Source organism: Hypanus sabinus, chromosome 8 (genome assembly GCF_030144855.1).
Source record: "Hypanus sabinus isolate sHypSab1 chromosome 8, sHypSab1.hap1, whole genome shotgun sequence".
NCBI classification, from domain to species: Eukaryota; Metazoa; Chordata; class Chondrichthyes; order Myliobatiformes; family Dasyatidae; genus Hypanus; species Hypanus sabinus.
Genome location: NC_082713.1, coordinates 119915719 through 119927929, shown reverse-complemented (window position 1 = coordinate 119927929; position 12211 = coordinate 119915719).

Below are 12211 nucleotides of genomic sequence, written 5' to 3'. Positions count from 1 at the left end.
TGGAAAATCCACACATTGCACAGGGAGGACATACAGATTCCCTACAAAACAGGGCCAAAATTGAACTCCCAACTCTGAACTCTAGAATGCCCCAAGCTGTAATAGTGTCGCACTAATCGCCAAGCTACCCCTGGCCCCCATTGAGATACTCCGCTGTATGTTGTCATCATGATGTAATAAATCCCTAGAATAGAACCTGTCGATAATGGACAGCTCACAAATTGCTGAGGAACTCAGCAGGTGCAGCAGCTTCAGTGGAGGTGAGGAACTGTAAGCTTTCTTGTAGTTTAACTTCCCTAGGCTTGCTTTTTTGCATAATCACATGTATACGTCAAAAGTTTGAAGTAAAATTAATTATCAGAGTACCCACAAGTAACTCTACAGAAGCAACTACTGTAAAATCCTGGGATTCTTTTTCTATGGACATACTTAACAAATCTGTAGAACAGTAAATATCAACTGTAAACCAGCTGTGCAAATGCAGATATAAATAATAGCAATAAATAATGAGCATGAGATAACAAAATAACACAATCCTTAAATAAGTGTAGCTATCCCCTTTCATTCAAGAATCTGATGGTTGAGGAGAATTAACTATTCATCAACCTGGTGGTGCAGGTCCTGAGGCACCCGTACCTTCTACCTGATGGCAGCAGTGAGAAAAGAGCACGGCCTGGGTGGTGAGGATCTCTGATGACGGACGCTGCTTTCTTACAGCAATGTTTCATGTAGATTTGCTCGATGGCTGCAAAGGTTTTTCCCATAATGTACTGAGCCGAATCCACTAACTTTTGTAGGGTTTTCCATGCAAAGGCATTGGTGTTCCCAGACCAGGCTGTAATGCAGCCGGTCAGCACACTTCCCACCACACATCTATAGAAGTTTGCCAAGGTTTCTGATGTCATGCCAAACTCCGCAGACTCTTGAGGAACTAGAGGCTCTGAAGTGTTTTTTTCGCAATAATATTTATATGATGGGTCCTCTGAGGTAGTGACACGAAGAATTTCAAGTTACTGACCCTCTCCGCCTCTGATCCTCTGATGATTACTGGCTCATGGATCTCTGGTTTTCCTCTCCAGGTCAGTTGCTTGGTTCTATTAACAATGAGTGAGAGCTTGTTGTTATTACACCACTCAGCCAAGGTTTCAATCTCCCTCCTGTATGCTCATTCATCAATATCTTTGATACAGCCCACAACAGTGGTGTATGTGGTGTTGGGGCTGTACTTAGCCACTTGTAATTGCTCAGTGAATGTTTCAGTAATTACGGTAGAGTTGCTTTTGTATTTTCCCAGTAGCTTCTATAATTTTCAGGAGCCGGTGTCACTCCCCTTGAATCTGACTATTTTATAAGTTAATTTTTATGACAGGGATTTTTGTTAACTCTGGTCTGAGTATGAGATGACTACATTTGCTTTTTCCTTTGTCTTTTCTCTCTGCCCCTTTTTCTTGTTTATCTTCCACTCTTGTAACACTCAATAAAAGTTCAAAGTTGAAAATTTCAAGTGCTTTTATTATCAACGTGCGTATACTATATACAATCTTGAGGTGCGTCTCCCTACAGGCAGCCCCAAAACGAAGAAACCCAGTAGAACCCATTATAAAGGAAGACCATCAAAAGCCAATATGCAAAAAAAACAAATCATGGAAACATTCAAAAGTAAGCAAATAACATTCAGAACTACAGTTCACGAGAGTGAGTTCACGGCCACACACAGCCACTCCAGGAGCTGGGTTGTTGCAGGGCCACAGCCTCAGTTTGGCGCAGAGATGAATAAATCCCACCAAGCAGCGAACTGAATACCAGTCCATCCCTTACCTCCAGCACCAGCACCCAGATTGTAAGATACAAGTTTTATGCCTACTTCTTGACTTCCAAATAACCTTTGGATGGCAAGAGCTTCAGACTCCAAAAGAGGGGAAAAAACTGTTGATGCTTTAGGCTGAGAGCCTTCACCAGAACTGGAAAGAAAGGGGGCGGAAGCCAGAATAAGAAGGCAGGGGTGGGGGAAGAGTACGACCTGGGAGTTGAGTAATTCCAATTTCCATGACGACCAGCATTAATGCTGTAACAGACCAAGATGCAATCATTCAGGATACTTTCAGCAGAACCTTTGATTTAATCATACTGCATATTATTGGAAAACAAATAATGTGTGAAACAGAAGTTGAATCCAGTTCATATTTTTGAAAATTTAGGCTGCTCAGAGTCTCATTTTGCAGCAAAGTTAGATTATTATTAACTTTTGGAAGTGAGTGCAAATTACAAGGTGGATAGCAACGGAGACTTCATGAAAGTGTGTGCCTGAGGTGCAGTGCTGTTAACGCGATGCCGTGCATTGCAACACTGTGCTTCTCAAGTCAAAGTAAATTTTGCCATTTTAGGAAGCTCTTACCAGAAGTTACAACTGTATGCCATGTCTGCTTAAGCATAGATTTTGTCAAGACTTTTTCACCCCCTCTAGTGTTTACGAAGTGACAAAAGAAAGCTACTCTCCTGAGGTCAGGAGGTGGAAGAACATTGTTATGCCAAAGGGATAACTCTCTGCTTCTGCCAAGCCCTTGTCAGCTTAGTTGCTGTGTGCACTGCCTTCACAAGTGAAAAATTAAGTGCAAAGTTCAAGTTCAAAGTAATTTAGTTATCAAAATATGTATACTGTTGGTGGCTGGTAAAAAGACTCTTACTAGGAAATGGTTATCACAGGAGAGCCCAACTTTAAATACATGGATGGAAATTACAATAGACATTTACAAACTGGAGCTTAACAACTTGAATCATCCCACTGGTGAGCTTAACAACTTGGCATCTGCCTCTATCAGAGTTGTTGGTCGCTTCCATCCAATAGATATTCTACTCTTCAGGTGTCTATGCAGCTACACTGTCCAACTATCTGCCCCCCTGGACATACTTGGTCCACACCCATGATGATCCTGTCTCTGCTGCCTCGGCTACAGCCCTGCTGGTTGACTTGATCTCTCTTCTAGTGAAGCCAAGGTCATGCAGCCACTTCTGGAAAGTGAACACAATAAAGCCACGGCACCCTACTTCGATTGGATAGCATATGATTATATGATATATATGTACAATGTCTGAAATACATCTTATGGAAATGTTTGTTTGATAATGAACTTCAATAAAAATATATTATAAAAAATATGTATATCTAACCATATGCTACCTTGAGATTTATTTTCTTGCAGGTATTTACAGGACAGTAAAGAAATACAATAAAATTTATGAAAAGCTAAACATAAGCAGACAAAGACTGACCAACAGTCAATGCGCAAAAGAAGACAAATGGCTGAAATAAAAAATAATATTGAGAACGTGAGTTGTAAAGAGTCCTTGAAAGTGAGTGTGTAGGTCGAAGAATCAGTTTGGAGTGGTGGTGAGTGTTGTCATTCAGGCCAGTTCAGGAACCTGATGGTTAATTGTTCCTGAACCTTGTGGTGCGATACCCAAGGCTCCTGTACCTCCTTCCCAAAGGCAGTGGTGAGAAGCATGCATGCTCTGGATGGTGGATGCTGCACTCTTTGTCAACGTTCCCAATGGTGAAGAGGCCTTTGCCTGTGATAGACTGGTCTATATCCACAATTTTCTGTACTTTTCCATTCCTGGGCATTAGCGTTTCCATACCAGGCTGTGAAACAACTAGTTAGGATATACTGAGCAGCTATAGAAGGTTGTAAAAATTTCTGGTTACATGCTAAACCTGGACAATAGTAATACCTATGTCAGGCTGCTGTTTATTGATTACAGCTCAGTGTTCAACACCATCATACCCACAGTACTAATCAACAAGCTCCGAATCCTGGGCCTCTGTACCTCCCTCTACAACTGGATCCTGGACCTCCTCATCAGGAGACCACAGTCAGTGCAAATCGGAAATAACACCTCCTCCTTAATCAACACTGGTGCACCTCAACAATGCATGCATAGCCCACTGCCCTACTCTCTCTAAACCAGCGACTGTGTGGCTAGGCACAGACCAGATGCCATCCATAAATTTGCCAATGTCACAACTGTTGTTGGCAGAATTTCAGATGGGGACAAGGAGTGAGGCAGATCAGCTGCTTGAGTGGAGTCACAACATCTTTCCACTCAGTGTCACTAAGGCCAAGGAATTAACTGTGGATTTCAGGTCAAGGGAACACACACATTGAGTGATCATCAGTGGAAAGGGTGTGCAGTCTCAAGTTCCTGTGTGTCAACATCTCTGAGGATCTATCCTGGGCCCAACATATTGATGTAGCTACAAAGAGGGCACAACAGTGGCTATATTTCATTTGGAGTTCGAGGAGACTTGTTATGTCACCAAAGAAATCTGGCATTTTCGCGAGATGTACTGTGGAGTGCATTCAAACTGTTTGCATCACTTTCTGGTAAAAAAAAGGACCACTGCACAGGATTGGAAAACACTGCAGAGAGGTGCAAACTCAGCCAGCTGCACCATGGGCACTATCCTCTTCACCCTTGAGGACATCCTCAAAAGGCAATGCCTCAAAAAGGCAGCATCCATCATTAATGACCTCCATCACCCAAAACAGCCCTCTTCTCATTGCCACCATCAAGGAGCAGGTACAGGAGCCTGAAGACACACATTCAATACTTTAGGGGCAGCTTCTTCCCCTCTGCCATCAGATTTCTGAATGGGCATGTACACTACCTCACTATTTAGTTCTTTTTCTTTTGCTCTCTTTCTGCTTTACTTAATTAATTTTATATACACCTTATTGGAATATAGGTTTTATTATTATGTATTGCCATGTACTACTTCTACAAAACAACAAAATTCATGACATATGTCAGTGTTCTTAAACCTGATCGTAATTCTGAACCTAGACATACTTCTAAGAAAGTAGAGGTGTGCGTTAAGTTACAAAAGATTCCCCAAAACGTTTGATCTGAGATGAGAAGGCTGATGGCTGTCACTCCTCACCCGTAATGGTGAAGGTGTTGAAGCCACATTCCCCCTCACAGAGAGCCGTGGCAAAGGATATTTCTGCATAGTTGTAGCAGTTGGTTTTTGTTAGATTGCCATGTTCAGCTGGAGTTTGGGAAGTTGTTGTAGTAATTACGCAGGTGTCTGTAAAAGGACTTTGAAGTTGTTGTCATTCAGTAGAGAGGCTCCAAAATGATTTTCGGACACATGGTTTGACAGAGGGTCATTCATTATATTCCCAGTTTTGGCAGTTGGAGAATTTCTGATGCAATACTCAGCATGCCAAAGGATTATGTTTTGGAACCTACGGTTTGGTACAGTAACTGATCTGCCTGCGACCATAAGGAATTGCAAAGACTCAGAACATCATGGAAACCAACCTCCCCTCGATGGATTCTATTTATATTCTTGCTTCCTTAGTAAAGCAGCCAGCAAAATCAAAGACCCCACCACTCTGGACGTTCTTTCTCCTCCCCCCTCCCATTGAAAAGCACATATAGAGGTGTTAAAGTGTGTATCACCAGGCTCAGGGATACTTCTGTTATTGTGCGGTCTTTTGAACAGTTCCCTAATAAGATCAGATAGACCCTTAAACTCACTAACTACCTTGTAATGGCTTTGCACCTCTTTGTCTGCTTTCACTGCACATTCTCTGTAACTGTAGAACTTTATTCTGCATTCTGTTGTCTCTTTACCTCAGTGCACCATTTTAATGAAATGATCTGTATAAATGTTATACAAGTTTTTCACTGTAAATTGGAATTTGTGACAGAAATAAACCAATTTTCCAGTTCACTTCCATGCCATGTTGAATGCTTTCGTCAAATGAGTTGTAACCTTCTTTGTCACTCTGAATTGATTTCATAACCTACAGGCTTACTTTCAAGAGGACACACATGTACATTGATAACATGTTTACTTTGACTTTGACTTGGTGGTCAAAGTTTAGCAGTGACTTCAGGGGCAAGGGGTGGTGTTGGGGGTTTGGTGCTGAGTTGGAGATGCACTGTTAGTGATGAGTGATGGGAAGCTGGGATAAGGAATATACTGACAGGGGTCAGGAAGAAAAAATCCCTGGAGTGACCAATAATGGTGATCCCAGGACAACGTAGCCCAGAACCTCTCATAACACTCAGAAAAGGGCACTGAGCCTGCAAAGGACATATTCCTGTGTGTCCAAAGACAAAATCTACAGAGAATATTAGACCCAGATGTATCTGGTCATATTTCTGCAGTGATGTGGCAAGACAGAAATGATTGTGGCTTTTTTTTGTGCCATACTCTACCAGAGCCTCAGCAACCACTTTTTTTTTCAAAGTGGTTGTCTTGGAGGAATGATTCTGTGAGTGGTCCCTCACATCCTTCTCACAGCACAGTGTTCTTTTTACGAGGACAAGTTGTGAGCTCGACACTCAACCCAGCACGGATGGAAAGTGTGTCTTGGAATGGCCCGACCGGATTCAAACTCGGGAACCTTCGCTCCGGAGTCCGGCGCTGATGTCACTGCACCACCCAGCCAGTTGATTGTGGCTGTTCTTGATGAAAAAAAATCAGTTTCTGATTCTCCAAGGATCGTAACCTTGTCATTGTGGAGAGGCTTGTGAATTCCAGAGATGCTGAAACCGATGCTGTCTGGAGTTTACCCATCCAGTGCTTTGCTCCTGATAGGGTCACCCATGGTGGTAAGGTCAAAGAAGAGGTTCCAGACAAAAGGTAATCCAGGCAAGACTTTCAATGCTGTAGCTGGCAGAAGATGATGATATAATATAGTGGCAGTGAAGGCTGCAGTATTGAAAGGTCTCCGATCTTGCATTCCATGCCACTGGACCCTAACCCCAATCTGTTGAGGTGCCTGCATCAGCCTCCCCACATTAAACAAAGTCACGCACTCTCCATTAAGGGCAACCACCTTAGGAGAACATCATACTCAGCCTGAGTGACAGCACTACAATTACTATTACTACTAGATATAGATATGACAATAACTACATTGCCATTAGAAATGCACTAAACATGAGTTGCTTCTAATGAAGAGAGAATAAGATTCAGGAGAGCAAGAGATGAATAATGAGCATTTGAATATACATGACAATAGGATATTAAGATGGCAAGTTAGCTCCAGTATTAATGGTATACACAGTTCAAAGTGAATTTATTATCAAAGTACATATACATGACCATTTAGAACCTTGAGATTCATTTTCTTGTGGGCATTCACAGTAAATACAAATAAATCACAATAGACTCAGTGAGAAACTGGACTCAACAAGACATTCAAACGAGCAATGTCAGATGGCTTTCCGGAGATTGTACCTGGAGCTCTTGTACTTTACTTGGTCACAAGACATGAACACCACTGATCTGGCCTTCAGCACATTGTGGATCTCTTTGTTCATTCTGGGCTTCTGGTTGGAAAAGAGTCTAAATGATTTTATGGGGACATTCTCATCCATGACTGACTTTATAAAGACCACAACAACTCTGGTGTATTCGTTCAGATCGTCTGGTGAGTCTTTGAACTTGGCCCAGTTTACTGACCTGAAGCAGTCCCATGGCTGCTCCTCTGCCTCCTGTGATCACTTCTATGCTGTCCTTAACTTCTGGAGCCTTGCTCTTCAGCCTCTGCCTGCATGCAGGTGGGAGAGCAGCCAGGTGGTCTGACTTCCCAAAATGTGGTCAAATAGTAGGCATTCCTTATGGCGGTATAGCAATGGGTACGTTGTTGGGATGCCTGGCCCTGCAGGTGATACGTTGATGATAAGTGGGCAGAGTTTTCTTCAAGCAAGCCTGGTTGAAATCCCTGGTGATTTGAAAGGTGTCAGGGTAGCCTGTTTCTTGTTTGCTTATTACTGCACTCAATACCTTGAGTGCCTGACTAATATTGACCTTTGGCAGTGTGTAAAGTGTGATCAAGACATTGGAGGGGAACTCTCTTGGCAATTAGTAGTTGGCACTTAATCATCAGATGTTCCAGATCAGGGGGAACAAGAGTGCCACAGGACCACCACATCCACTACATAGGACCCTGATCAGACCCCACTTGGAGTACTGTGCTCAGTGCTGGTCACCTCACTACGAGAAGGAAGTGTAAACTATAGAAAGGGTGCAGAGGAGATTTACTAGGATGTTGTCTGGATTGGGAAGTTAGCCTTATGAGAACAGGTTGAGTGAACTTGGCCTTTTCTCCTTTGAGCGACAGAAGATGAGAGGTGACCTGATAGAGGTGTATAAGATGATGAAAGGCATTGATCATGGGGATAGTCAGAAGCTTTTCCCCAGGGCCGAAATAGCTATCATGAGAGGGCACAGGTTTAAGGTGCTTAGAAGCAGGTACAGAGAAGATGTCAGTGGTAAGCTTTTTATGCAGAGCGTGGTGAGTGCATGGAATGGGCTGCCAGCAATGGTGGTGGAGGCAGATATATTAGTCTTTTAAGACTCTCCTGGATAGGTACATGGAGCTTAGAAAAATAGAGGGCTATGAGTAACCCTAGGTAATTTCCAAAGTAAGCACATGTTCGGCCTAGCATTGTGGGCCGAAGGACCTGTATTGTGCTGTAGGTTTTCTATGTTTCTATCTGAGCACCACAAAGAGTTATATCATGAAACCCTTTTTGTCCTTTTCAAATCAGCATTCTGGTCCATCCAGTGGATCAACAGATAGGTCTTACTGAAGTACATTATCCAACTTGTTTGGAGAGAGCCACGTCTCTGTGAAACATAGAACACAGCAATCTCTCATTTCCCTCTGATACAGAAACCTTGCCCTTAGGTCCTTAATCTTGTTCCCCTGTGTCTGTACGTTTGCTAACAAGGTGCTAGGTAGAGGAAGTTTCATATCTCGCCGTTTTAACCTGGCTTGGAGTCCACCCCGTCTCCCTCTCATTCAGCCATGACAATATACTTTCCTCTGCTTAAAGGTGCTGTCGTTGCACTGGGAGTTAAGTTCACTGAGTCCTTCAGGAGTTCATAAAATTGATAGTTCATTAAGCCAGTTTAAAAGTATGTCACTTAAAGGGAAGGTACAGACTGCAGTTTGCAACAATAGTAGCTCAGAAGAGGTATAGTACATCTAGAAGTTTTGTGTGCTGCCAGCAAAATGTCACCATGCGACGCCAACACAAACTTGAAGATAGTACTCCTATACTCATGAAACATGTTCTTTAGTCCAGGCAACATCCATGTAAATCTCCTATGCACTTGCTCGAAAGTTTCCATTTTCTTCCTATAATGAGGCGACTTGAACTGAACACAATATTCTAAGTGTAATCAAACCAGGAACTTATAGAACAGTGCCTGTTGTGTCCTGTGTTGTTCTGCTGAGCAACTGCATTGGGAGCACCGGACACAATAGATGACGCTGACTGATTCACATATGGAGGGTTGCCTCACCTGGATGTGTGGTGGGGCAGCTCCAGGTGTAGCAGCTGAGTGCAGCTCTAGCGGCCATGGCTCCCCAGAATCCTGTTTATCTCTGCCCTGCAACTGGCATAATCTTAACCTTAGCCAGCTGCCTACCTCCAAAGTATTTCCACCTGTGAGCCAGATGGTCCCCAGGTCCTTTCCACGGCCCACCATCGGAGCACCCCCCACCCCAGCAAGGTGAATCCCCTCCTCAAGGGGAGCTCATCCTGCAGATGGCACTACCTATACTTCGAGCTTGCCTCTGCCACCCACATCTGCTCATCGCCTGAACTCCCTTACTCCGCAGCCTCATGCTCCAGACTGGGAATGCAAGAGGTGGCAGATGCTGAGATCTGGAGCAACAGCAATCTTCTCCAGCAGATGGTTCTATGTCTCTTTTACCACGTGTAGGGACCTGCTGCATGGATGGCAGACAGTTCTGATAAATCCTTCTGATCTTCCCAGGAACAATTTGTGCTTCCACTCTGCCAACAGTACCACATCCTGACAATGAAGAGATGCCTCCCGACTTACAGGCAGAACCACTCCGGCCACTGTCCTCACTCTGCCTGTGATGGTCCCCTGACACAGAAGAACTGTCATTGGTATCACACCCACTACCCCCTCCACCCTTCGCCCACAGCCCCTCACACCTCTGCAGTTGCCTCCAGTGACCTCGAGGCAGCAAATTCCCTTCCACTGAGAAGAAAAGTCACCAGCCTCTTTTATAAAACTGCACACAGTGGAATGGTTAGACTCAGCTTCTGGAACAGCTTCTTCCTCTCCACCATCAGATTTCTGAACGGTTCGTGACCCTGTGAGCATTACGTATCACCATCATATAATTAATGATGATTACCACCATCATTAGATCAACATCTGGGAAATGCCCTCTTCTCATTCCAGGCTGAGCACCCCTCATCCGAGATTCCAAAACCCTAAGTTCCCAGATTTCAAACTCCGAAATATGATTTTTTTTGAGCGCTGACATGATGCCACAAATGGAAAATTCCACGAGGTGCTGGGAGGGTCCCCAGGCGGTCTGCAGGTCTCTGTGTGCCATAGACTTCTCTCTGAGCAGTGACCTCATATTCTATGTAATGAAAAGAAACTAACGGAAAATAGAGAAAACACTACATAAAGTGGAAAATGAACGTCTGGATTGTGTATCGTTAGCATCAGAGTGAGCATATGCTGCTTAGCGTAGCTCTCCATGCCACACCTATCCAAGTTTCTCTTAAGTTTTGCAATTGAGCCTGCATCCACCACTTTTGCTGTTAGTTCGTTCCACATTCGCACCATTGAAAAAGTTCCCTGTTGTGTTCCCCTTAAATATTTCACCTTTCACCCTAAACGTTTGACCCCTTGTTCTAGTCTCACGCAACCTGAGGGGAAAAGGCCTGCAAGTTTTACTCAGCCTATACCTCTCACACAAAAGCGTTACCATAAACCATCATGAATCCTGAAACTGGAATATTTTTTTATGCAGTACCTCTTAGATCGCTTTCTCCTATGCACCATGGAATAAAGTCCTAACCTGTTCAACTTTCCCTTTAACTCAGGTCCTCAATGTCCTTGTAATATATTCACTTCAGTTCTATAACTATTCCGAATCCTGATATCTGAAGTTTCTTACTTCACAAGAGGATCAGATATTCCTTACTGAGGATCACATGATCAGTGGCCATGGGTGCTCTTCCAACAAACTCCTTATATATTTCTCTCCGTGATTTCAGATATTGGCCTCACAGTGAGATTTAATCTATCCATTTCACATGGAGTCCAAAGAGTCTGGTCATCAGGCGTTAAGTTGCTGGTTCAACTTCACAACCAGTTCCCAATCCAGGTTTCTCCTGCTTGCTTTTTTAAAAACTACATATAAAGCAATTTCCTTCAGCAAACAGTGATCGCTATGTAGCAGCGAGTGTGGCTGAGTACTGTCTGTGTGTTCTGTTCTTACAGGAGGAAACAGCAGTTGTTAAAGGCCTGTGTAATTTTGTCTGAAACCCATAAAGCACTGTTGTTTTATGACCCTGGATTCTGCAAGTCTGAAAGATTAAATGAGAGGTAATTCAGCTGGGCTGTTGAAACATTCTGAATAGAGTGCCACGCTATTTATCAGCCTGGTTTACATTTGAGCAAATCCTTCAAATTAAACATAAGAAACTTTAAGTAAATTCCCTATCCATAAATTCCCACTTGATTGAGCCTCTGTTTTGTTTCTGTCCCTTTTTCATTACAGTTACCTGCAAACCGGCGTCTTGAATGGTTTTCAAATAGCCATGGTGTGGAGTTTCCCAGAATCACAGCTAATATTAGAAACCGAATCAAATTTATTATCATTGACATGAGTCATGAAATTTGTCTTGCAGTGGTAGTACACCACAAAGCATAAAATAAATGCTCTAAGTTACAAATAAGTAAATAAATAGTGCAAAAGGGGAACGACGAGCCAGTGCTCATAAGTTCATCCATCATTCTGTAGTCTAATGGTGGAGGGGGAGAAGCTGTGCATCTGTAGACGCCTGTAGCTCCTCTCTGATGGGTTTACAGGTTGACTATCCCATATCTAAAATGCTCGGGGCCAGAAATATTTTGGACTTCGGATTTTGGAATATCTCGTGAGATAGCTTGGAATCGCCACCATTACCAGCTCTGAATTTATGTGCTATAGGTAAGCATTCTTTGTCTTACACTTGTTAATCACACTTATGTATTTAGCAGTAAAAAATATGACATGCCATTAATATAATGAAAATATGACGTGTACTGCAAAACAGGGAGAATACCTGAATCAGATGTTGAACAACAATACACCAACGACAGACCTTCAGTCTCCACCTACGATGCCGTATTTTGTTTAAAAGG